This window comes from Nymphalis io, chromosome 5 (genome assembly GCF_905147045.1).
Source record: "Nymphalis io chromosome 5, ilAglIoxx1.1, whole genome shotgun sequence".
NCBI lineage: Eukaryota > Metazoa > Arthropoda > Insecta > Lepidoptera > Nymphalidae > Nymphalis > Nymphalis io.
This window is the reverse complement of record NC_065892.1, coordinates 11940795-11966068: the sequence shown is the minus strand read 5'-3', so window position 1 is coordinate 11966068 and position 25274 is coordinate 11940795. Positions and strand designations below refer to the sequence as shown.

At 30.5% G+C, this 25274-nt stretch overlaps 1 protein-coding gene across 1 annotated transcript in view; it reads right to left on the bottom strand.

Annotated features, from left to right (window-relative positions):
• LOC126768620 (uncharacterized protein DDB_G0287625) overlaps positions 1–25274 on the bottom strand; it is a 167389-nt gene that overhangs the window by 118389 nt on the left and 23726 nt on the right. The window lies entirely within an intron of this gene.

Below are 25274 nucleotides of genomic sequence, written 5' to 3'. Positions count from 1 at the left end.
ATGGTCATTATAAATATAATAAATATTAATACAAAATTGACTGAAAAACATTAAGAAGTTTCTTCTATAATTTTATTGTTCTTTAATCAGATTAAACAATATTAAACTGAATTTATATATGTATATATATAATACCAGTTTAATAACAAATCTAGCACTTTAAATTTAAATAGTATGAAATATGAATAAGCTTAATATTGTTCTTGAAATATTTTTTTCAAGTTAAGTTATAAAAAATAACTATTTCTCAACAGAATTTCTAAAAATTTCTTCCATAAAATATTTTTTTTTTACTAATACGTACTTTATATGTAAACACAATGATATAATATTTCAATATAATTGGTATATTTATATGAAAACACCTCCAGATTTCGATCATATTTAAGCTTAATCTGATAAGTTATAGCTAGTTGTATGAAAGCCTAGTCTATATTTCAATTTCACTGTTCAATACCAGTTATAATTTAGAAGATAAACCGTAATGACGAAATGCATTTGGTCAATAAATTTCTGCTATTTATCCGCAACTAGTTTGTGGCTCTTGCTCCGCTTGAATTAGCTAAGCCTTCTTACCCAATAACAAAATAGATACTGTTGAATCTGTACTATTATATAAACAAGTAAACATTTGTTTGTACATTACTTGTTATCGCATAAAAGCCCCAATATCTCAGAGGTATATGGCCGCCGTAAGATGTGAAATTCGCAGGATCAATCCTGACCCTTCGCATTGTCGAGCCCACCCCTAACACAAATTTTACAGCTAGCAACGATTTACACGTTGTTTAATACTGCGCTGAACATTGGCATTGATTGATTGATTTGACTGGACGCTGAATGAAACTAAACACTTTCTTAACTTTAACGGCGAGCCCAACTTAAAACAAGACATGGATCAAATTTAAATCTTTTAAGACAGCAAGTATTACGTTTAGCTTTTTATTTAACTAGAGTAAAGGTTTTCATTTACAAAATCAATGGAAATTACTGCTAAAAAGGGTTTAATTTAATATATAGTAGCGATTTTGGGTTTAGAGATACCAAGTATTTTTTAGATGTTAACGCAATTAAAATGGAAAAAATAAGTTTACAAGATGCTAGTTTCTTCTCCTCATCAGTGAGTCTCTTTTTCTTTTTTATGAATAATCTGTGTATTTTGTAGGTTAATGTGTGCTGGTGTTAACATGACCAAATGAACAAGTCTCAAAAAAATTTACTTAGAAAAGTTATACATTATTCTTATGAAACCTAAAACGTTGAATGTATTAAAACAATTTCTCACAGTAATCCAATTTAAAAATTGGTAGATAACGACGAAGGTGATTTAACAAATAAATTCCTGTTATATATCAACATTTCCTAAACAAGACGTGTCGTGTGACCGGTTACGTAATGGCGGAGGTGGACACGCAGAAATTATTTCATTTGTCATTCGTTTACGGGAACACCTGAATCAATAAACTATATGGCACGATTTGTTCTCCATCTCAACGATTATGTAACGTTTAAGCAACATGAGACATATTCTGTAACACATTTAAATGATATATTAACAATATGTCCGGTCTAATGGTTAACTTATATGGCTGTAGATCCAATCCGAGGTGAATTCAGTCCTTGGGGTTAATACATGTCATTGGATTTTTTATTAGAAATTCTCAGTAGCAGCTGGTTGAAAGTGAGCTGTGTTAACAGCCCCATGCCAAGGAAAGTAGGTATAGCTGGTGGTTCTGGTCTGAATTCTGTCTGGTCGTGTAAGATTTGCCTTCCCATCGAATTATGCGTTTGAAGGAATAGCTGGCCCTTGGTTTGCAAACACCTTGTTATGTGATTATTTGTTCCTGTTCGTTTCGTCCTTATTTAAGTGGGATTACATTTTCAAGTTCAAATTCTAGTTGCAGCGATGCTTAGATTCGATTACTTAATAACATTGACATCAGCATACAAAAAAATAAGATTTCGGAGTCCTTAAACAATGGTAACAAAATTTGTCAACAATATCAAAGTTATTGATCGCTTAAACCACATTCACACGATTCAATTTAAGTTGATCAACCGTTACATCGAAAACAATTTCAATCGTCTGAGCTTTGACATTTAATGAAATAGAAGCAACAAAAATCGATTCAATAAAAGTATTCTAATTTTAATTATTGTTGCTTCAATTTTAATTAGCTGCGACATTTTCCATTAATCAATCTTTTTATAATACATCGAATAGCTTTGCATCAATCATAATAACTGTGCGTCTACACTGGAATACAATTTTCGACTTTTTACCTACCGCGTAAGTAATTAATTGTAAGCATGCCAGTCAGTTATGGTATGTTTGTATTATTACAAATTGACTTTTTGTTATAAATTGCTTTATAATATTATTCGCAAGCAGTTTAATTTTAATTTTTAGTCGCTAAAAAATTAAGTTAGTAGTAGTACACTTAATTATTTATAATAAAATTTTTGATGATAAAAATTATTTTTATATAAGAAAAAAAAACGTAATCATATAAATAATTATAGTTGTACCTAGTTGGTCAGCTCGAATAACATAATTGTGTATTTATTATGTTTATCTAAGCATTTTACAATATTTGAAATGTCAAATCGATTACATATTATTCAAACCAAGAGTTCAAGATAAGAATCAAAAATCCATTGTGCGTACAATAGAGTCCATTTGTCTATAGTGACAGTGATATCGATTGCATTGAAGTTGAGTAAAACAGTAAAAAGTTAAGAGCTAGCGCATATTACACTACAATAATAAATCGATCGCCTCCAAATACCAAAATTTAGACAAACTTAAGCAACTGTGAAAAGTTTACTTACCATAAAATCTTTTACAAGCTGAACAACCCGAGACAATTGTCAGAAGACCTTGACATGACGGTTTGAGAGCAAGGCGACACAAGCTAATAGCCATACCGCGTCCTTTCACGCATTTGTTTGCATAAAATTACACTTCCACTAAATGACAGTTGCGTACTAACGCATAATTAGCGATTGACAAGCCTATATCAAAGTTAAGTAATACGAGGTAATTGCTTTAATATTTCCGTCAACATCTCATAGATAATTAATAGTATATTATACTACATATTATTATATTATATTATATTTTAATTACTTTAAAACTAAATCAAATCTTCATTTTCAAATGTCACACCAGTCAATGGACAGTACGTCCTTTTACTTATATCGTTGATAAGTTAATAAAAAATCAATTATATTTCAAAATTCAAAGTACATCATGAACTTTTTCTTCATTACTTTGAATTTTAATATAAATTATAGATTTTGCAAACAAGGAAATAATTGAAAACGTTAACTTATCCTAATAACGCCAAATACGGATTTCAAATTGCATATTAAACATCATAGCGGAAGGCGAATAATTATATAAAGCGACATAATTTCAGTGTCTCAACTAACAGCTTTTAGAGAACGCATTTCCATAATCGGAAACCTCACTTTTCATCCCTTTGGAACTTTATTACAGTTAAAAATAGACCTTTTATATGGTCCGTAAGACTTACATTGCTTCGATTTTTTTAAACACGTTAAAAGGTAAACGCTCATGGCGTGGACACTACACAACTTAACAGCGCGCCATTACAATGCCGTTTGAATCGTATTACATAACTTTTGTTGATTTACTTTGCAGGGAAGAGATTTTACTTGAAGGAGAAATGCACGTTTATTATCAAATTATTCAAATTAAATATTTCGTAGCTAAATCTCACCGCCTTAAGGATACATAATGAATTAAGACCTTTAATTTTGTAGTTACTTATGCATTACCGACATGAAATTTATTTAACAAAACGCTGTATCTAAAAACACTAAAATCGATAACTGCCAACAACTGTTGTGAGCAAAAATAGAATTCGGACTGTTATTGTTTACCGTCTCCAATTAGTGTACATAATTTTTATGCTCTACGTTTTCAAATATAAACACTACATAACAACACTTATAATATTAAATCAATCCAGTTTCTAACAATAAAATACCATATACAGCATTCCTAAAATACATACAAATACATTCCACAATCTTATAAATACTGATTCAAGGTTCCTTAAACGCGGAATAGAACGGTCCGATACGATCCAATTATAAAATAAACAATCGCAAATGAATTTATTTGTAAGTGCGGTTTATTGGAATGTTGACTTTATCTTAAATGGTTACCGCTTAATACTTCCCCGTTTAGATTATTCCTAGGATTATAGATCTTGAAAACAATAAGAGACATAATGACGTTTTTATTAATAGATACTTGACTTAAGGGTAAGATGACAACTCAATGAAAGCAGATCAGGCAGTGAAAACATTTTTCTCGTGAAGTATCAATCAAAATAAAAGTTATTTCAAAAATAAAAATACGTACGACGTAGAGGCTTTTTTAATTAATATACACAAGTCTATCAGTTTGTTAATAAGAATTGGATATCAATGGTGTGTGTTATCTTCTAATGGTGATCTTCTAATGGTGAGTGAAAGAATAAATCGATCGTGTACACTCTGAAAAAAAGCGCTTTATCCTTTTTTGAAGTCGGTTAAATAAGTAGAGATTGTTTTGAGTTATAAGACTAATCATTAACTTGATAATGGCGTGTCTACGTTTCTAACAACTCTTAATGACCCTAGAAATGTTGAAGACATTATATTATGATAGTTTCAAGTTAATAACTTGTGCAAAAAAATAGCTTGCCAGCTAGCTTAAATCAAAACATTGTTGCGTCAAAACTGACAATGTTATATATAATTAAAAATATTATCATTCATAGCTCTATCCCATATCAGAATGCAACTATTAGAATTCAGACAATTATTTGTATGTAGTATAAAAACGTTCCATTACACAAATGTAAGATAATTTCTCTTATGTAGACACAAACTAAAGAAATAAACTAAACGTACATATACACGAGAAACAAAGCCTTATTTTCTATAACGGTATATGCTTTGCTTGTAAAAACTGTTTATAACTATTATAATATTATACGACAACATGAAATTAAATTACTTTAGTGTTACATTGTAACTACAGTTCCATATACAAAAGTTCATCAAACGGTTGCTTTGTACTGTTTAATAATTCCATGTTTGAAATAACTAAAAATCATCATCGGGTGAACTATTTGAAGCCAATTGTTTCAAATATTATACTGAACACTATTATTCTTTATTTCTTTATAAATTCTAATAGAAGTGGTTCTAGAATTTTACAAGTAGTGATTTTCGTTTACCTAAGATAAATATTCACACTAATTTTGGCATATATACAACTATTTTAATGTGAAACATAAACAACCCACGAATTTCTAACTGCTGGACATAGGCCTCTTCTGCCCTTCAAGGTTTTTGGATTTGCTTCATAGCTGGCTGGTGGACGTAAACATCTCATAGATATTAACATTAGCAATATGTGGCCGAATATCTACTGACATATGCAAGTTCCTTCAAGATGGATACTGATTATGAGAACATAAAATCAAGGAGATGAAAAACTTTTGTGTTTATTGCTTTGAACCAGTGAATATTAGTGAAGATTCACGTTGTCCATCCACTGGGCTGTCTTGGCTCATTAAAATTTGTGCTACACCATTATCCTAGTACATGCAAATGCAAATCATTTTTCGGCATCGCGTGTACGTTACGATAGTAAATTGCGGTACTCCATTTTGAAAATTAAGGCCGTGCCACACCAGAGCTGTATATTGTCGGTCATTATAACGGCATCACCGCCGATTCTTGTGTTGTGTAACCATTGCGAATGAAGTGTTTTTACATCACCGATTGTATCGTCCCCTCGTTTCGTTCAGGAAACGATAGCTTATTAGGTGTTAGAAAATTGTCGACGTTCAGGAAGTTGCTAAGCTTTATAGGACAATTAACAGCAACCTTAATTCGTAAACAAGACTTTAAACCTATCTTAAGTGATTAAACATCTAAGTCACGAGATAATATAAGCCTCAATAGCTCAACGTTAACGTGTCGCCTAGCAATGTGAAAGTCGCTGGTTCAATCCTGACCCCTTGGATATTTATTGAACCCACTCACAGCACGTCGATTAACGAAGGCTAAAATAGGAGTATTAATAATAATTTGAAAAAAGATTTGGTTAGAAAAAATACTATATCGCGCGTACATGTATTTATAAGGTAATAGCATATATGTTTTTCTTATATTCTATACTAGTTTCCAACCGCGGCTTCGCCTGCGTGTTAGAGAGGAGGGAGCAGGTATTAAGTATAATATAGCCCGTGTCCTTTACCGAGGTTCAAGCCAGAATGTCATTTAGCCGTGAAAGCGTAAAAAACTGGCAGACGAAGTTACTTTCCCATTTATAACATTAGTAAAGATTGAGAAGAGCTCTATAATAACATTTTCATCAAATAGTACATTTCTACAGCATCTATTATTTCGATTCATAAGAAACAGTACATTTTTTCTTCGTTATATTTTGTTTAGTCGAATTAGAGCAGTAGGTAGTCTACATCACTGTCCACTCATGAAACCGATATTTACATAAAATTCTCACTGAGGCGATCCAATTACCTTTTAAAGACTTTTTATGCTTTACAAATATAGACAAGAAAGGTGATATACTTATCTGTTTCCCGCTCAGGTCTGGTCGCCATAAATCATTAATTTATTTTCGTTTTTCACATTATAAATATACAATAAAGTTAATGTGCCTAGTTGCCTAGTTTCTAGACACGGTAGAACTTTCATCACTTTTTGCATTGCCTATACCATAAAGATGTACAGAGAAAGTAATGAACGGGAAAGTCTGATTACTAAAGCCTTAAAAGATTTACGATTTATATGTTATCAGGTGAGCCATAACATAACCGACTGCTATTAATATCATAAGCCTCGACTATCATTTCATTTTTACTTTAAATTGTAACGTTCGTCAACTCCTTTTGAAAAACTTGTTAAGAATATGTGTAATTAAAAGCTAGGAAATTGTTTACGAGATCGATTCAATGTATTTATGATTTGATAATATCTATGTTATTTACTAGAACGCCAGAAGGCTGTGTATGAGTAGAGACTATGCCGGATAGCCTAACAACTAATTAATAAATATATACAGAGATATATACTAATGTCTATATGTTGTGAAAACACGATTCCTAAAACTTTACGCAACACAAACAAAATTACAAACTTACCTCGAAATAACAATAATACTACAATACATACATCAATAAAGAATAATTATACATGTATATTATTGATTAAATATAATATGGGTATTTTGTGCCGAACAGATTCTTTAGCACCCTAGACGTCGAACAAGGGAGCTTGCGTCGTTTGCGCTAAATCATATTTGTACTACGTATAATAAGTGACGCGACTTCTGTTGGATGAATGGTTTATGATCACAATAAAAAAAGACAAAATTGAAGAAAATAAAGTAATTGTTTATTATATATATAAACTTATGAAATATCGTACCTTAATCTGTAAATATTCAAAATAATTGCTTGCATTGTGGAGTGCGATAGCTGGTATTGTGCGGCGGGGGCAATTCGAGTTAGGGTAGTTAGTATAAACTGATAAAATATATTATTTAGCTCAATAGTATCTATTACACATTAAAATAGTCCAATTAAAGAATTGCATTCCATGTTGACACTCGTTAACACGTTTAAACGTTTAAAATAATCATTAGTCGTGCCTGTATCTGATTTGCACAGTTGTGACACGAACAGAAGCAGGAAGCACCAATTCGTTTCCAGGTGAAATATTTCACTTTAACGTTTAGTAAGTGTCGAGTGGTTTGCGAGATAAACTTCTGAATTCAGAGATAAGTTTAGATCGAGCGTGACAGCGGCACAATGACAATAAGTCACTGCGTTATTTTTGAGCGCGCAGTTTTGCAAAGCGTGCGTAATCTATTTGACCACATATAATACGACCCACATAAATCTTATGGTGCCGACTCGTACGTAAGGATTAGATGATACATGTAAATTACAAAATCTTAAAAATCTACCTGTTAGAGCAATAATCGCATTTAATACATGTTGTATCATATATACTACAACTTACATCCTAAACGTACTGTAAAAAAATTATATACTTCATCGTAAATTTGATATGACATGAAAAATTTAATGGAATGTTACAGTTTTTTTATTTGTTGTTTCAATAGAAACCATTATATGCTTAAATTTTCATATGGCTGTTCTACCAGACTCATTGTTTATTTTAATAATGAAACAATATAATCAAAGCATTCAAGATTTATGTTTAATTTTTAAATACAGTTGACGCGGTCTAAAAGCAGGTGCGTGCAAAAATCATACCGTTATTTCTAAGCGTGATTCCTTGAAATAGACCCTGGCTGTCAAATACAATACCTACTAATTGTAGGTAGCATTACAATTAAGCAACCTTAATTTGATTTTGAATATGTGATGAGTGGTATGAGCCCTGGGTGGTACATACCCAGGGCTTTCAGTATTGCATAAAATAACCTCCTTAAACATAACCTTTTTGTTTGTTATGATGATATACTATTAGTAGAAAATATTGTTTCAATATAAAAACTGTACAATTTGATGTATTTATTAAAATCAAATCGCTTAATCGGGTTAATTTACCTACATATCCCTGATGTCAAGCCATTAAACTTACGAACAATTAACTCAAGCGTACAATCGTAATACAACAAAAGGTCGAATCACACTGACCGTGCGTAAATCCTTTGAACTTGACATAAAGCGCAGCGGAAGTGTCGGTTACGCGGGCTTTAGGGATTATATTATAAAGCCTACAGCCAAATAAAGCCTCAGTCATAACGGTGTGTTGCATCACTGCATGCAAATGTGATATTATATACTTATACGTAAAAACGAATGAGCTACTTGTACTTCCTATTAAGCGTTAGTATTTAAAAAAATAACGGCATTGCTTTAGAGAGTTCAAAGAGCCTCATCTTTTTATATGTAGTTAATTCCTCAATTAAAATTCCCATTTAAACGAAATGGGAATTTTAATAAGTTCATTACACTACGCCGCTCTACTGCGAATTAGTGCAAATGATTTTTTTTGTACATTCGTTACGTTTTCGTACCTCTATGTTTTCCTCTCTCCTCTTTATTTGAATCCGTGATCTTTGAAATCAATGAAAAGTACTGGACAGTATAGACAGTATTTAAAAATATAATAGTTTACTATCAATATTCGTATATTAGTTTAAAAACAAAATAACCTATTTTTTTTTTTAAACAAAACATAGCTTTTCCATTATTACCGTTGTTTTTTATTTGCCAGTGTCAAATGTATGATAAATTTTATAATTTCTAAAACTATAATTCCATTAAGAATTATTGTCAAACAGATAACATTACGATACAGATAAAATGTTATTGTCAAGGTAATAAAAAATAAACATGGCTACTTAGTATTCAACAATTGATCTCGATGTAAAATTAGGTTTAGATTATTACAAATTTGCAAATCAATAGTAATTAATATCAATCAAATTTAATAATTCAATATACGCTGAATAAATAAATTGCAAATACCAAATGTAATAAATACACAAATCAAAATTAAGCAATAAGTATTAAACCAAATGGCGTTGTCTTTTTATTATTTGATTGTTTAATTTAAATTGGTCACATTACAATCCCCGCCAAAATAATAGGTATTACAGTAATATAATTTCACACTAAATTTATACAATCGCGATATAACTCGGATTCAGTCGACATTAAAAGGTCATATGGCTGACAAAGATATTACAAGACTTGAGTATTGTTTTTTTAAGATATTATTATAGTGACGAATGCTTCGGTAGGCGTAAATTATTATTATTTAATAAGGTTATTTTTAATCATGTTACATCATCAATTTAATGACTTAAGCTTAAATCTAATTAAAATCCATTCGGTTCGGTAAGTAAGGTAAGTTTAACAAGAAATATTAAACTAGTGGTCTTAATTTAAAATAGAAGGAATCATATTTATAATTTAAATTCCATATTAAAGAAAACGAAATACTTTATAGAAGGTTATTTTGTAATAAAAGTCTTAAAACCTTTAAGAATTACAGTTTCGGCACACATTAACACTGTTTATTATTTCATAGATATTTACTTTCAATTCCAAAATAAATAAAAATAAAATTATTAGAAAACATAATTGGCGATGGGATTTGAATTAAGTATTATCGTTGTGTGTTTAAAGTAAAGAAAGTAGATATTGTTATATAAGAAACCCCACAAATGCTGCGTAAGCATCATTCTTCTTTAAAACACTAAGACCTTAAATGTATTTGAAATATAAACTGAGGTATTTCTTACAAAATTTTTCTTTGACTTTTGATAGTATGCAGTATGTAAATAATTTCATTTTTAGAATAATAACAAACACACACATATCCACAATGACAATTACATCGTAATCGTAAATATCGAATTGCTCTCTCTTTATTTTATTAAAGAAAGTTAGGGGCTCATTTTACCATGCTCTTCCACTGCGGGTTCCTGGGTATACCTACATCTGGAATAGATTTATCCGAAAAATGCAGGTTTCCTCAAGATGTACTGCCTAACCGCCGAGTACAATATGTATCATGACTACATATGACTACATTGTCCTTTCCTCGATTTGAACACGCAATAATCGATTAAAATCCACTTGCAAGCTACAATTGGACTATCACGGTTCTTAACAAAAAAATAATGATATCGTTCTATAAACTACCATTTCATTCAGAGCTACATTTAAATGTTTTTTGTTCACTTAAAAATCATGCATGCCTCCCATATCGAGAATAATGACCCGAAACAAATTGAATAAAAAAAGTACGTACGTACACCGTTTCATATTAGTATTAAAATATATTAGACAAATTAATTCGCAAGGCTTAGAACATTGTAATGCTATATTAAGCCGTAATATTATTATTGACTTCAGCCATTACTGTAAATTCATAATTAGGTATTTTCAATGTCGCTACCGTATTAATATTTTAAATATATTATTTTGTCTACATTTTATAATTAAATCGATTTGCATAAGTGTTATGAATACACTAAAGCAAATAGTTTTAATTAAAAAATGTTATTGTTTAACTGTTTTAACAGATTTTTAACACAAATTTTATAACCAAGGAATACTATAATGAAATGATGTCCAAAAACAAGTTATTTTAGTTCTTGCAACACCTAAAAAATATATATAAAATAATTTTGATCCAAATTCAAATAATATTACTCGCTTTAATGTAAATTATAATTTAAGCCGTTTCAAATTGCCTCCATTGATCCAATTCCAAAACATAAACCGTGGGCGTGTAACGTTATGAATATAGCTGTTGTGACAAACATCTGATCTATCCAGATCTAAAATCGTAGGCATACCTGTTTTATTTCTTCGAATATTTCAATCTATTCGATGATGCAAGAACATTTTGTTTTTTTTTTTTATAGATAAACATAAGATAAACAGTTTAGCTAATTGGCCAACTGTCACTAATAGTATATAATAGACATCCATATCTAGGTAGAAATTTTATTGAACTAACAATTTTTAAACGAAAGTTCAGTTTTTAAAGGCTTATCCAGTAGGATTTCCTATGAAAATAAACAAGTCACCATTACTTTATAGACACTTAACACGGTTAAGATTTTATTGATCGATAAAAGCTGTTGTAGTAGTAGTTTAATATAAAACATATATAACATATATTTTTATGATAGAGGTTATAAATAATATGCAAAGTTATCACGTGAAATCGTTGTTTCTTCTATACCAAAAAATAATAAATATAATAATAATAATAATATCGTCGAGAGTCGAGATGGCCTAGTAGTGAATACGCGTGAATCTTAACCGATGATTGTGGGTTCAAACCCGGGCAAGCACCACTGAATTTTCATGTGTTTAATTTGTGTTTATAATTCATCTCGTACTTGACGGTGAAGGAAAACTTCGTGAGGAAACCTGCATGTGTCTAATTTCATTGAAATTCTGCCACATGTGTATTCTACCAACCTGCATTAGAGCAGCGTGGTGGAATAAGCTCCAAACCTTCTCCTTAAAAAGGGAGAGGAGGCCTTAGCCCAGCAGTGGGACATTAACAGGCTGTTAATAGGGACATTTTTCACACACGACCATCTGATCCAAAATTGAACTGATATACTACATATACTATTTTTCTTTTGTAAATACTTACTTATATAGATAATTACACCCAGACTCAGGACAAACAGACATGTTCATGCACACAAATATCCCGGGTGGAAATTGAACCCACAACCTTCGGTGTGAAAGGCAAGCATCCACCAACCACGCCAACCGGCTCGTCTAAATATACTTTTTTATTCGAAAAAGGAAAGGCACTCCGAACATCTCTGTCAATCCTCAACCTTCAATGCGCCGCTATGATAGATAGGTAATTATAACATGCTTTGAATACCTTATATCTGTAATAACTGTAATGTCGGAATACTAAAATACTAAGTATTTGAAGTTACAATAATATTATATATAGCATTTATAAATTCAGTAAACACATAACAGAATGTATAAATATCCAGTATCTAAGTTATAATATTAGATCTATTGTTAATATCAGCAATGTTAGTAATACATAAAAATATACTTAATATGTACTAAACATACTCACAGCGCTACTATAAGTTTTGTATGTTGTTTAAATCTCTATAATACATTTTCTTATTCCTAAATTCGTAATATTGATGCTGACAACACTCAAGTAATAACTGTTTGTCATAAAAAGGACAATAAATGACAAAATAATAGCAACATTCAGCGTTCAACCGTTGCGTACTATCGCGTTTTATTAGTTTAGCATACAGATTGCTGCCAATGAAAACTAAATTTGGGGACAATATAAACTGAACCATGCCTTTATTAAGACAAAGTTGAGAATAATTTTGAAGAGTATAATGACTGTGGCACTTTTGGTAGGTATTTTGCACAACGGCTTCACGCTTACTAAAACTTGGGTAATTTTTATGCGTACGCTAAACGCGTTGTCATAAATAATATTTTTCGTACGAAGTACCATACCGTTATAATTAGTATGGCGTTTTTACGATATGTTTTATGAAGGCTATTAAATGTTATTATTCCTAAAACCTCTTCTTATTTAAAAAGCTTATTTAGATGTTTATAGATTTATTTATTCAGTGTTAAAGATTATGGTAACATTTGAAATAGACGAACATTTTATGCAATACTTTGACGCTACAGCCATGTTTACAATAAGCAATTACATTTTATAGATTTAAAAGTAGAAACAATATGAAAATCTTTTCTTAACGTAATAAATAATCATTTTTTAGAAGAGACTTGTAGAAGCATCACCGCCTGCACAATAAATCTAACACAGGTTCGGAATATAGATTGCACGGAGAAGTACCGGCAATAATTCTATATATATTTATCTTTAAGAAACATAATAAAATCGTTTAAATTAACGAATATAAATTAACGAATTACATGACGTATAAAGAATATCAGCTTCAAGTATCGATCAAGTATTCTTCTAAACACAAGTTAAATAACTTCAAAAATTCAAGCGCTATAATTGAGTTATTAAATTCTTAGTAATATGATGGTGAAATCGAGAGGTTGTATGTCAGCGGTGAAATCAAACAGTAGTACGAAGGACATAATAAATCAATTTATAACATTTAAGTATCACTTATAATACTAAAATAAAACAATTATATTAATGTTATGTGTTTATAAAGTTGTAAAACATTAACAGGATATAATTAATTACTATGAGACGACAGAACCATTACTTCTTATGCTTAATATTGCTACCGGTTACGTTTATGAAACTGTTCGGTTTTTATTGAGTTTTTTTAATAATAACCATTACTCATTAAGTTGAGTATCTCATTAGATATAACAAATGAATTTTAATAGAACCTACGATATCTGGATAGATACTGCTTAGATGAAAGAAAAACTAGTTCCAAACTCCTCCCTTCCCTATCCTACGAGAGTAGACGACCTATGGCTACAAAATTCAATACTGCTTAAAAGCAAAAATGTAAATGAAATGGGATCTGTTCTTAAGAGAATATTAAATATTAATAACGGACCGAGTTATTTCTCGTTCTAGAATATCGTTTATGTAAATTAAAGTAACATCAATCTCGTTAAACATCTACCGCATGATTTAATTTATTTAATTCAAGGCGCCTTTATATATATATATATCAAAATCAAACGTCAACCTAATATAAACCTTACTCTGGTTGTTTTTGCTGCTCTTATCAATCACTTTTAATATTTATACAAAATCATACATTTATGTATGTATGGAGATTCGAACGAAAAAGTCTTTCATTGTTGTGTTTTGGCATCACTAACGATGACAACCGATATAGCAAATATATTTTAACACCTAGGCCCCTCACTTGCAACGTACACATTTTTGTTTTATATAATAACACGAGAAACAAACTCAATGCAACACCCGCTTGCACCGCTCAGGTAATTAAAATTCGTCCTGTCTCGCCGCAGCGGTAGTGACCGTTATCTTGTGAATTTGTGAATATATAACCGATTTTATTACATCCATCGCTTTACTTAAAGTGAATGTATGTGAGCCGTGGGAAATACAAAACGTATAATAATGAATGTCGCTGATCATTGTGAAAAATATTATATAAAACTATTTACGAGCGGAAAGGTGATGGTATAAATCAATAAGTTATTTGCTTGGTAATAATAAATATTTATATTACTGATCGACGTTCAGATTAAATAAAGTCAATCGAGGAAGATATTAATCACTCATTAGTTATACTATAGTAACATACTAACAGCCTGTTAATGTCCCACTGCTGGGCTAAGGCCTCCTCTCCCTTTTGAGGAGAAGGTTTGGAGCTTATTCCACCACGCTGCTCCAATGCGGGTTGGTAGAATACACATGTGGCATAATTTCAATTAGACCAATGCAGGTTTCCTCACGATGTTTTCCTTCACCGTCAAGCACGAGACGAATTATAATCACAAATTAAGCACATGAAAATTCAGTTGTGCTTGCCCGGGTTTGAACCCACGATCGTCGGTTAAGATTCACGTGTTCTAACCACTAGGCCATCTCAGCTAGTTATACTATAACTAAATAAAAATAAATGTATAATATTAAAAATTATCAAGCCAGCGTTCACATCTATAAGTATAATTTATTTACCAAAAGCACGTTTTTACGATAATTGATTAAAACAAATGTATTTCAATAAATATCGTTTTTATAATCGTGTAATGAAATTGTATATATTTAAATAACAGAGAAGCTGCGGCAATTTTTACTACAATAACTCAATTATTGTATTAAAGTAAGTAAGTAATAGTAACATAACAGTAGCTTACATGTTTTTTTATACGGATTAAATTTCTGAATTCTTGAATACTTGCACCGAGCTCTGTTATATATTTGCATGCAACTTAAGCACTTCAAATAAATAAGAGAAGCGCAAGTGAATAATAATGAATTCATCACAATACAAGCATGACAAATGTTCCATAATCATAACAAAATTGTACCAAGTCCTAAGTACCTACATAAACAATATCGCAAGATACGTGTATCATAAGAATTCTGGACTTCTTCATTCCTATAATTTAATTATGAAAGAGTCTGTAACTCTTTTATGAATGATAGTGAAGACGCGTTGGGAACATTGGTGAAGAGGATACAAATGGTGACAACCAAGGAGATTCTAGATTACAACCTAAAAATTGAGGATCCATACTAGAGATGACCGGATTATGGCAAGACTGGCCGAATACCTTCCAGAATCCTACGAAGACAACTAACATCCCCTCAAAGAAGTCAACTGATTTCTACGATGCTGCCTGGCAATAAATATGCAGGTACATTAAAATAACATTAATATAAATTCAATATAAGATACACCAAAGAAAAGGACAACACTTTTTGTGGAAATAGGAATAACAAAAAAATGCTTTTTAGAAACAAAAAAAATTAACATGCTTAAAGCCATAAGATTTCTCATCATCATCATTCCGTCGTCGGGCTTTTGAAGTCTTCGAACATCGATAATGATTGGCATTTCTAAGATTGTGCATCTTCCTTTTTTATCAAAATAAATCTTAATACAGACGCGCGGACAATTAGACGCGTCGAATAAGTCACGCGAAGGAATCCCGTCAAGGTCGCCTTGGAGCCGACGACGCGCGACTTCCATTGTTTTACATAAACACTTGTCACAGTTGTTTTTACTACTACAATGACTATGTTCGTGACCAGTAATAGGTAGGTGCAGCTTTATTTATTTCCGATTAAAAAAATAGATTTTTTTTTACTTACAAGTAATCTTCTTAACCCAACACAACCCAATGTTACATCGTTTTTTTATGTATTAAGTTGGTGGACTAAATAAGCCACATGACCACCGCCCATAGACATTGGCGATGTAAGTAATTTAAACCATTCTATACAGCGCCATAGCGCCATCAACATTGGAAACTAACTATTGCTGTTTTGTGGTAGAATATATAATGATTGGTTGATATCTACTCAGAAGGGCATGCCAAAACCCTACCACCGATTAAGATGAGTATTAATAACGATTCGTAATAAACATATTAACAGAACATACTATTTCGATAAAAAATTAAGTAAACCCCTAGCTGTATAAGTGAAGTTGAACAATAATCTTCAAATTAAATGCATTATCGAATATCATATTGAATTTTACTACTTTTGTGTTTCTAATATATAAATCATTTATATATATATATTCATTTAATAATATGTATATTTAGATACAAAAAATATGCTACTTAAAAGTAGGTGATATTTCAAATGTGATATAGTATTTTTATTATAAAAATACGGTCTGATCGCACCGGGTTAACTACTATGCACTATATTTGGATAAGTATATAACTACTGCTTCCTGTACGTGACCTCCGTTCTAGAACTAGTCTAGGTAATGGTTATCTGTTCTGCATATCTCGCTATGTCGCACTTAACCTATATGGACTGCGGAACTCCTCGTAAACCAGGGACCGTATAAAGAATTTTTGCAATAAAATTCGTTATCTTTATTTTACAATCTAAAATCTTTTAAAGTCATTCACACTCGTCATTCGATGGTATTTAATGTATTTATTGGAATTTAAGATGGTGGCACGATAACGGTCCATTTAACCCCTCTCACCTTAACGGGTTTTTTAGTAGAATTAATAAGTGCGTCTTGCATGCAAATTCACATATCCTTAAAATATTCATATAAAAGCCGTTAACGACTGATAAGCAAATATGTACGTTTTTTGAATATTTAAAAGAATATTATGGAGTTTATTCATTTTTTTTTATTATAAACATCAAAGTTTTACAAGTCACGCATAATATTTTGCTTCTTCCTCAACTACGAAAGTATTGTAAATATTACTTACTTAAAGATTGGGACTTATCTAGGTTGACCTTTAGTTAAGTGTTCGCGTTTATTCGGCCATACTAAGATTTAGACACTTTTTTTAATAATGAATTTTATTAATGTTAATTATACTTTTAGAAATATAACCTTGTGGTCACGAAAATGTATTTAAATGATAAAATCTGAAAGTAATAAAATACATGTACATAATAAACGTGCGATATTAACGATTGGACATTGTCAAAATTATGGGTCGAATCTGGACCAAATTGGCGCTGGCAGGCATCTAGGCAGATAGCTGGTTAATGGGGAGGTATACCGAATGGGATACGGAAGATTGAGCATTAATGAATAGCTATTGTTTTTTTAACAAGGTTTCGAATGAATGGAATGGAAATAACACCAAATTATATTATTTCCAACAAAATCATCTTATTCCACTTGCCACACTAAAACTTTATACTAATTAATTATAATCCAATAACTTTAAATAATCGCTTCAAAGTTTTATTGGCTAAGTATAGACTCGGATAATAATAATTAGGGTTTAATTTTGTACAATCGGAATGTGGCAACACCGAGCACCTGGCTAGACGCATAAATAAAATTCAACCATGTAGAACAAGCTTTACGACCTGTATTTCAAGAGGGATTAACATTATACCTCGTAAGCGTTTTCCATCTAATTACTGTACATTCATAACAACAGTATTATTTATTCTATAGCTTAAATGTATCAACAGATTCAAAAATTCACTTATTACTTGATAACATTAATTTAAAAAAAAATACATTTAAAAAAGTCCTAATTTGCTCGTAAAGCAAACAATCTAAAATGATGCATAAACTTAAAAATTTTTGGCAATTTTTTATTTCACCTATAAAAACAAACAAATTAAAATTTAATGAAGCTCTAACGAATTTGAAGCACCAACCTTTGTGACTTGTTCTATCCAGTGATGCAATTATGGCTTGCCTTTTTACTTATGTTCATTTAATTTATTTTGTCAACGGGGTTTTTTATTGACTGTTGAAATAGAACCAACATTACCTGTTCTACTTTGGCTGCGTGCCAAAATAATTATGTTATATCACAGTGCATTTCGGCATTGGTGGCGTGAATTCAACTGTATAATATATTTATTAAACTCACATTAATAAATACTTTAAGCGTCTACTCAAAAAAAACTCCTTTAATTCTTAATTTAAATTTCATAAACGGTTTATAAGTATATTAGTTTCTATTTAATTCCATTCATAAACGTTACATATATAAATTGTTATATTAATTTAGTCAATTACTATGTAAAAAATTGTAGTACAAATTTTATGAAATAAAGGAGAAAAACAATGGAATAGTAACGTTTTTATTTAGAATGACGAAGACGATGATAAATTTATGCGAGATAACAAATCATTTGTTGTCATTTTATTTAACACGTACCTTATAGGCAAATGTCTGTGACAATAAATCCTAGTTTTTAATTAGTTTTTATTTTTAAATTTTAAGGTGTAAGTTATTTATAAATACTATAGTTATTAATATTTAATAGTCATAAAGAAGGTAATTTCAGGTCAAGTGTTATTTTTTATATTGCCTGATATCTTCAGATCGTCTACCATATTGATAATCAGGTTGGTCATTTTGAAGTCAGTCAGCAATAAAAAAAATGGGTCTCTATTGCATCTATATGCGGCTTGTACAAGGTCAGCCCGCAGTGCAGACTCGAGCAGACGGGGGTATCGATCGCATCTGAACGCGTCTGCAACGCACACACCACCCGCATTAGGGCTGTTAAGAATGTAGACGGAGTTTGAATTTAGAATTCCGATGTTATTAGATTTTGAGAGCTTGATTCTCTCTGAAAATATAAATTAATACTCTATAGCTAGTTACAACAAAAAATGAACATCTATAAGCATCGTACCATTCCAAGTTACTTTTAATTTGATCACATTCATACGACAAAGTTTTTTAATGATATATTTTAGTAAGCAATCAAAATTGAATATTTTTTTATATATCTTTAATTTTTAAAGCTTAAAAGAAAATTAAATAAAACTTTAAAATAATATTTGGCAACCCTAAGAGGACGGCGTCTTTATACCGCACGGATGGTGCGATATTGCCCCTTTAAAGCCCCAGCATTAAGGGTCCCGACTGTTCTTTAAACTACCGGTATCTGTATTGAATTTTAAACAAGCAGACACCTAAATTTGGCGCTTATGGGAATTTTTACCCCAACCGGCTGCGTCTGGACCTTTTTGCATATAGAATAAATATATATTATTCAAGACATTTAAGCATATTTTCAAGAAAGTAATACCATGTTTTATTACCATTTTATTCGACTCGACTCATTCTGTCAAAATGAATTTGTCCTTTGTTTTCTATTAAAACTAAAATACATACCTATTAAAGTAAATCATTTTTTTTTAATATTTTGAAATAACATTTAGTGTAATCAGCTAAAGCGTGATTCATGACACGTGACCTACAATACTTTGTACATATAAGACAACAATTTAAAATATATTTCCTTTGTGATGTGACATTGGGAGCCGTTTATAGAATCCTTTATAAGAAGAGTTATCTGTATTTAAAGTTATAGCGACAGTCACAATATTAAAACGTAAAAAAATGTTTATTTATAAACGATTCGTAAATAAATATAATAGATAAATAGATACAAGATTCAATATTAACGGCCTTACTTACATTTACATAAATTTGAGTTAGGTTATTTTAAAATCATCATTAATTGACCATCAGTTTCACTATACTTTATCTAGTTTTATACTCATTTTCCCTATCGTATGTGATATATATGAAAATAAAGGACAAATTCATTTTGACAGAATGAGTTGAGTCGAATAAAATGGTAATAAAACATGGTATTACTTTCTTGAAAATATGCTTAAATGTCTTGAATAATATATATTTATTCTATATGCAAAAAGGTCCAGACGCAGCCGGTTGGAGTAAAAATTCCCATAAGCGCCAAATTTAGGTGTCTGCTTGTTTAAAATATATGTATACGAAGAACAACTATATAACTAAACAACTAAATAAACTCAATGAAATCAATATCAACTCTTCGGTGAACGAAAATATAGTTATTAAAATGCTAAATATTTAATGCATTCATTCATCACATGACACAATATTCAAGTTCCAACGTACCGGAACTTTATATTTAACGTTATTCAAAACAATTTGAGATAAATATTTATTGACGTACATATTTGGATTGTCTGAATTATTCATACGGGCTAAGAGTTGATGGATTGCGTAACTAATGTTATGACTTCGGATACAATTTGACGTACAAAATGTAATGCAAATTGCTTCGCGTATGACATTGGCTTCCATTGTATCACTATTGTCTTCCGATACATCAGGCTGATAGACTGCCTTATATCAAATTTGACATGATATCAGATTGGATATTTAACGGGTATCGACGCCATTAAATCTTAATTTATATACCAATATTCAACTAATCTACATATTATTTACGCCCTAATTAGGTAAACTTGGTATTTTATACATACAGCCCATAAAAATCCCACTTCTGAGCAAATTCTTCTTCCTCTTTTAAGGAAAAGGTTTGACTCTTATATCAAAACGCCGCTTTAATTTTTAAATGTTTTCCTACCACGAGATGAAAAATTAACACAAATTAAGCAAGAGAAAATTACTGAGAAAATCAAGATATAATTTCTAAAAAATAAATTAAATTTTAAATAAATTAAATAAATAATTCTAAAGAAATAACTCAGATACCTTTGGTTTTTCTAAATATTATCAGAGTGCAATTTATTAGCTATTTTCATGAAATACTCTTATTGTAATGGTTGTTGTTAGTTCTAGAAGCTTATTTTTTTTATAGAATAATTTTAGAAGATTCAATGTGTCTATGTAATCGACATCTATATTTATATTATTAATCTAGAAAGTTGGTATCCTGGTTTGATTATCAATAATATAATAGCAATAAAATCCATCCGATGATCGTATCGTAACCCTCTAGTATAAAGGTTTTATTATCCCTGTACCAATCGCTTCAGGGTGTACAGCGTAAATGAGAAATGGGTGTTTGCTGTCAAGGTCGGCGGCTGCGTTTATACCTATTGTCTATCCCGATAATGTATTTTCATTTAAGGATAATCTTTTGCTAGCAATGTAATATAATAAAACTGTAATGTAGTCGTGTCTGTACATACCAACTCACATAATAATGTGATTATGTTAAAATGTTCTTTTAACTTGAATTACGATTGCTATTTCATCTTACGTAATTGTAATGCGAGGCAAGTTATCACACATTTCTGCTTAAACATGTTTTTTTTTTTTAAATAGTTATAATTCCTTCTTTATTTTAAAATAACTGATGTAATGAGTAAGTGGTTCACATTTTGGTATAACATTTATATTGAAATTATGTAGTCCAATTAATTATTGAAAGGATTTAGCGTGGGAGACATTATTGATAAAACGACCAAAGACACTTTCAATATTACCTGTTTGTCTTATCTTATATACGAGCCGTATTATTCTAGCTCTATTTTAATATACTATTCTTATGCAATTAAGATTTTTTTACCCATTATTAAATGATAATGTACGTTAAGCTATAATATAACTGTAAATATTAATAATAAATACAATACTAAATTATTTGTGCAATATAATAATAAAGTCTTTCCATATATACATAATTAGTTTCCCTTTATGCCACTGAGGGGAATTTCGATTCGGTGCTGTGCCTTTCTTGCACTGCATGAAATATAATTTGACAGACTTACGTTCGACCTGGGGCCAATACTCTTTGGGAATGCTTGTCCTAATGGGTTTGTTTTCCGCCACCTTACACGATAATCCAACACCTTTTGGATTTTTTTGATTGGATTTGACGCTTCAATGCTTCATTGTATTGTAGATGCTATTATACAAACAATCCTTTTATCGAGTTTTACAAAAGCAATAGATAAAAATGGGTTGGATCTAGTCAATCTTCGGAATTGATTAGTTATTCATACATACAAGATTGATATATTTGAAACTTGTTTTAGAATCCTGTTATACTACATTAATATATATAAATAGGTATGAACTATTCTGTACCGATGCCAAGTTTTGCAAATTTTAATCAAGATAAAACGTGTATGTTACAAACGGACTACATTTCTATCGTACTAGGTCTTTTCTACTGTCGCTAATATAAACTAGATAATATATGGAATCTTGTGATGAATCATAATGAATTAACTGGAAATATTCATAACATTATTACGCACTATTAAATAACTCGGTTTGACCCACATTTCCTATGAACTATTACTACGAATTATTCGACAAAAAAAAAGCAATATTTTTTTACGGGACTTGAACCTAGGGCCTAAGGCCTAAGGCCTTAAAAGCTAGTCGCTCGATCAACGAGGCAGTCAGACAATTTTAATAGAGATAGATAAAAAATAAAATTACTCTACTTTTATAGTTAACTAAGAACAAGAGGAGCAGGTGAGCCAATGGATAGTTATCTGTCACGTCTGCCAACAAACTGCCAACCGTAGGATATAAATTGCTACTTTATTTGTCTCTCGTTCTCTCTCACTTTATATGTAACACAAAGCAAAGCGATTTTCACATTCCACTAAATTCAGCTTTAAATTGTTACTTCACAATATTTGTCTTTATAGTGCGCTAATTACTAATCTAACAGAAACAAAAATTAATTATCAAATTCGAAATACAGAATAAACCATGGGCGGAATACGTGAAGGGGTGCGGATCTGCTCACGGTCGATTAAGGACCAATAGATGAATCACGTCAAGTAAGTATTATCAGGCCTTAGCATTCTTGCTACCAATCCACGCGATCAAAATGTATACAGATATTTTATATTTGTTTCATATATATTGGTTTAAGGTGTTTATATAATTCTTATGTACGATAATACAGACGCTTGGACTCAGCTTAGTCCTGGTTGAATCGGCATCGAAAACAATTTTATCCTACGTTGTGTTGTGACTATATTACAGACACGTATACTTTTAAAACTAAGATTAAAACCGCTTATAAGATAATATATTGTTATCAATTAATACTTCCGGTCCTACATATACGGCTAGTTCGGGTACATCTTGATGATTATTTATAAGTATAGATTAAAACTTCTGTTTAACAATTTAATTAGTAATTTCATAATCAAATAAATAGTTGATTCATATTTGTTTATACTTGGAACATTTTATTATATATTATTCTATTTATTAATGGCGCCTTCTGCTTGTCAGCTTCCGGCGCAATTAATAAATAGTGCTTATTGTTTATTTATATTTTCTCAAATTATGTCGATTAATCAATGCTATAATAATTTTGTTTTATTATGTATAATGTAAGGATTAAGCTACTAGAATCTTATTTTACTGATCTGGCTAGGTTATCTGCTGCTTATCAACTTCCGGTGTAATATATTAATCTTTAATATTTAATGTTACATAATCCTGTATTATTAAATAATATTTGTCCGTAAATAATCATTAGAATAATTAAGATTATATTATATTTTATACTATTAGATTACTATTATTATACTATGAGATTTATTTATAAAATATAATTATCATATTGTACAGCTTTACATTCCACGTCAAAATGTCTAAATTATACAATCAAAGGATTAGATAATGAATCTAACTAAATACGTAATAAAGATGCCAAATTGGTCATGTCGTAAAGTACCGGGTTCGATGCTAGGGTCAAGCGAACCATGTTTGACTTACCAAATACGGTGTCCGGCGTAGATGTGAATATGCCAATTACCAACCATTGTTCATTTCAATGGGAAATAACATTTCTGACTGCTCTGAAGGTTTACGATTGGCAATTATATTTTGTAATATGTGTATTTCTTAGTCGAAAAAATAAATATTATATAGTAAACATATATGATAAGATAAATGGTCACCACACCCATAAACATTGGCTCTGTAAGAAATATTAACCATTCCTTAAATTGGAATTACTACTACTGCTCAAAAATAATTTTATTTTTATTATACAAAAATAGGTAATTACGAATACCAACTGTTTATTTCAAGGCCTTACGCAGATAATGAAGCGTAACGGACAGGACAATATAATTGTCAAATGGCATTACGGCGTCAATCCTTAGCCTTGCCGTCCCTTAAAAGCAAGCGTTACGTGCGGAAACAATTATAGTAATCGTGTAATAATATTATTTAATTAAAAAAATGTTCTTTAGCCAAATAAGGTTCTTGTAAATGTACTAACTTGGTCATCGAGTTTTCAACATTTTTAATATTTTTAATATTTTTTTTATTTTATCTTTGCGACTAATAACGCGTATTGCTTACAACAACTTTTTACAATTAATCATAGCATTTTATTTATATTTTTTCCTTATCTACAAGTGTTCTTTACATTTTATTTTATAATGTAGCTTATTCATACAAGTCTACGAACAGAAACAGCACTTAAAAAATAATAATATTCACAGCAGAACGGTATCAACAAATTAGTCAGCTTTCAACATCTTAAATACGGCCATTTTATAGCCTTGAAAATGTTTTGTTATACGTTTAAAGTAAAAACAAAACCTTAACCAGACTGGTAAGACATTGTCATTCGCTGTTTATTTTATGAATGAACGTAAAGTTTTATTTTCGGACTGACACCTATTTACAAATAAAATTGTGTATATTTATAGTCATTTCTTTATACAAAACTTAGCTTGGTTTCGCACGGGTGGAATAAAGATCTGGATAAAACTTTTATATCGTAATACATATAACCATTCGTCAACACGGCGC